We start from the raw sequence: 4,367 nt of genomic DNA on the forward strand, positions 1-4,367 counted from the left end.
CGAACATTTTTTCTTTTCAAAAAAGATCGTTCAATCAATATTGGGTCTTCATCCCGATCAGTCTCAGAATGATCAATTGTTTTCACTTTGTGCAATAATATTCTTTATTATTCCCGGAGTGGTACATCAAGTATGTGTACTTTCTTAAATGTAAAATTCAATAATATAGATATTAAGATAGTTTTTGTATTAATACATCATTTATTTGAAGAAAATCTTTTCTTCAAATACGAGTTATGTGAAATGCACGATAATTACACTGGTCGACACGATTTTTTTGCCTGGCTTCTGATTGTTAAATCCTAACCTCGTATTAAACCCCAAATGTAATTTTTCATCATATTCTCATTGTATTGCCCTAACGTCGTTTAAATGAAATCACATATTAGTGAAGACGTTTTCCTTGCTCCTCTGAGTAGACACCTATATTATTTTTAAATTTGTTCTGGGATATTAAATATACCCGTCTTGTATTTCAATCAGAAAACCAATGATCATAAAATCTATTACTAATTTTCAGTACTTACTTATCAACGTAAAACATACAAATGCAAACCTTAACAGTTAAAAATAAATATTTTGATTTTTCTCGTTACATAGAATCAGAATTTATGAATTAGAACAGAAACCCAGAAAAAAGAAAGTTATTTTGTCGATGTGGGTTATATGTTATTTCTAATTAAATATATAAATCGTAATCTCTAATAAATGTAATTTTTAAAAGTTAATTTTAATCACTTTAGATTTATCAACTTTTTTCATCAGAACTAACACTGCAATCAACAGTCGGAGTTCTTCAAAAAGCAATGGGAGCTATTAGTTTACTTACAGGCTACAGTACGACTTACTTTAAATTCGCAACAGTTCGTGTATTTTTTTCAAAATGACTTTGATGTATGCGTGTGAACAATTGATTTATTTATTCGTAAAACATTTCTTTTGTTTTTAGATGAAACAATTAATTACTGATATAAATGATAGTTGTAAGCCGGTATCCAGTGAGGTAGATTTACCTATTTTAGAAAAATATATCAAACTAAGTAAATCATATGCATACTTTCTCCTTGGTTAGCAATAACATTATAATTTCTTATGTTATGATATTGCGATTTTACAGGCTCTTACCTTCTTTCAGGTGTTCTCAATGGATATGCTATTTCAGTAGCAGCACCATGCGTTGTTAAACTATGTCTTTATTTTTTAGGAATATTGAACGAAAATCAATTATCATTATTATTACCCGTGAATAGTGTTAAAAAGGCAGGAGCGCAATATTTTGGTTTATTTATATACCAAACAATAGCAGTTACTATTATTGTAACAGTAGGTGGAGTGGGTTTTTCAGCATATATGCTAGGTGTTCTACACGCGAGCTATAAATTTCACGTTTTAATGTACGTTTTTATGTATCAAATTTATTGTTACTTATTTTTATAATTTTTTTTTAGTTTTTAAATTGTATTCTTTTATTTGTTTTTTTAAGATTCAAAATACGGAGACCATTCGAAAGAAATTTAAAATATATGGGAAAGGATTGCTATTTCAGAACACCACAAGAAGAATTGGAATGGATAGTTGACATTATAAATAAATATAAAAAAGCTACAGAGTAAGTATTTGTGTATGATGTTAATAATAATATATTATGCAACATTTGTTTCAGCATTATAATGATAAAAATCAAACATGCAAGTATGAAGATTCATTATTTTTTTTTATAATAAGAAATATTCTCTATATTTTTTTCTAATTATCTTGGGAAACGTTTTAAGACTTTTAATCAAATAAAAAAATGTTAAATGCTAAAATTTTGTAGATCTTAATTATATTTCAGATACGTCAATATATTAAACAACTTTTCGAAGACAACTTACCTATTCACTGTAGTTTTTGCTATGACGCTTGTCATTTTTGATTTTCTGTATGTAAGTGAGACATTTACCGGTGAATGTAAAATATGATAAATATTTAAGCAGTATCTCTCTTCCTATTATTTTACAAAAAAATTATTATATAGTGTATACTTTTTACAAAAAAGGGTAATATATTACATCATTTACATGTTTAGATATTTCAGTTATCTATATGCTTGAAAAATGCAGTTGAAATTGTCGAGTGCAGTTTTTACATTGCAACCACAATATTTGGATTGTATCTAAATTTTTATCTTGGCCAAGAACTGATGAGTTATAGCGATRCAGTTTTTAAGGAATTGTACGATATTTTGTAATTTTTTTACCGTTAATTCTTATAAAAAGCAAACAAGTTATTTTTATGTCAGAATCATATAATGAAATTAATTATTTTGTAATGTAACTATTATGTGGATAATCACTTCATCTAGGACGTAATCTTATCTGTTTTTTAGGTGTCAARTTCCATTTTACATWCTTTCTAAGAAATCTCAAAAAAGTCTATTATTTATGCTTACYAGAAGCTGTAAGCCATGCATTCTTTCTATTGGTGGTATGTTTGTATCTTCGCATGATTCGTTTGCATCCGTAAGTAACAATATGCGAATGTTTATTAATATTTCTGTTTAAACAAAAAAGATATTTTTCTAGTTAATACGAAAAGCATTCTCTTTTGCAATGGTTTACTATAATTATGTATAATTTAAATCTGTATTCAAACCATTAATAAATTTTTACGAATGCTGTTTACCGAAGATTAAAATTACTCTGCATGAAATAAATCGTACTCTTTGTTTAGACAAAGTACGATTGTAGTCATTTTAAAAAAATTAATAAATGTATACAGTAATATTATAATATATACATTTAGTCGTTCTTCAAAAGTAACATACACGTCTTTTTTTAATTTTCAAATTATAATGAAATTTACGTGTCTTATGTTCAAATAAATACCTGAAGGTTTTTAGCGAATTATGAAAATTTTTATACGATATTAGCAGACTTCATATTCATACAAGATTAGTACTCTCTTTTAAACACTATAACAATGTTGTTGCTTCTAAATCARCAAGTGTTCCGCACCGTTGTCAGAGATCGACTGACCAAGGTTGAAATCAATAGAACCTTCTGCGCATGTCTCTAAATATAAAAATGGGAGGAAAATCTACCGTTGTAAAATTGTTGAGAAAATGCACGTGTCAAAATACACAAAGATGTAATTTTCCTATTTGAACACGGGGAAACTTATAAAACTATAAAGGATTGGAACTTTTCCTTAGCTTGTTGTATTGATTAAATTATTATTGTCTTATTTTTCTGTCATTGTTTTCCATTTCGTTCTTATATTTTTAATAGGTAAGAAATAGAATAATCGCTAGGGAAAGAAATTGAATGTGTATTTATTATTACGTTTTGTAAACTCTGAGGTAGTTCACAATGGCTTCTGGTAACCAAATGTTCAATGAACATTTTTTCTTTTCAAAAAAGATCGTTCAATCGATATTGGGTCTATTTCCGGATCATTCCCAAAATGATCAACTTTTTTCACTTTGTTCTATAATATTCTTCATTTTTCCACTTTTTTCTCATCAGGTAAGTGTACTTTTCCATATGTAAAATGCAATAACATATATATAATAAAATGTTTTTTGCAAATATATTGTCTTGAACTAAAAGAAATTTTTTTTGGTAATTACAAGTGTATTGTAATATACAATGAACATATGCTATATAGAATTAAAAATATGAAACATAATCTATTGCATTTATTTTGAAAAAGTTTCTTTTCAACCATTACCAGTTGTATCAACTTTTTACATCAGAATTAACACTGCAATCAGCGGTCGGAGTTCTTCAAAAAACAATGGGAGCTATTAGTTTACTTACAGGCTACAGTGCGACCTACTTTAATTTCGTAACAGTTCGTGTATTTTTTTAAAAATGAATTAGATAAAAGCGTGTGAATAGTTGATTTAATTATTGATAAAACATTTGTTTTGTTTTCAGATGAAACAATTATTTACTGATATAAATAATAGTTGTAAACCGGTTTCCAGTGAGGTAGATTTACCTATTTTACAAGAATATATCAAACAAAGTAAATCATACGCATACCTTCTGCTTGGTAAGCAATAAAATTATAACTTCTCTAGATATGATATTTATAAGCTGTTATCTTTTTTCAGGTGTTCTCAATGGATATGCTATTTCAGTAGTAGCTCCATGCGTTGTAAAAGTATGTCTTTATTTTTTAGGAATATTGGACGAAAATCAATTATCATTATTATTACCCGTAAATAGTGTCAACAAGGCAGGAGCGCAATATTTTGGTTTATTTATATACCAAACAATTGCAATTACTATTATTATAACAGTAGGTGGAGTGGGTTTTTCGGCATATATGCTAACTGTTCTACACGCGAGCTATAACTTTCATGTTTCAATGTGCGAGCT

Source organism: Polistes canadensis, unplaced genomic scaffold (genome assembly GCF_001313835.1).
Source record: "Polistes canadensis isolate GaletaPanama2010 unplaced genomic scaffold, ASM131383v1 scaffold_419, whole genome shotgun sequence".
In the NCBI taxonomy this organism is placed as follows: domain Eukaryota; kingdom Metazoa; phylum Arthropoda; class Insecta; order Hymenoptera; family Vespidae; genus Polistes; species Polistes canadensis.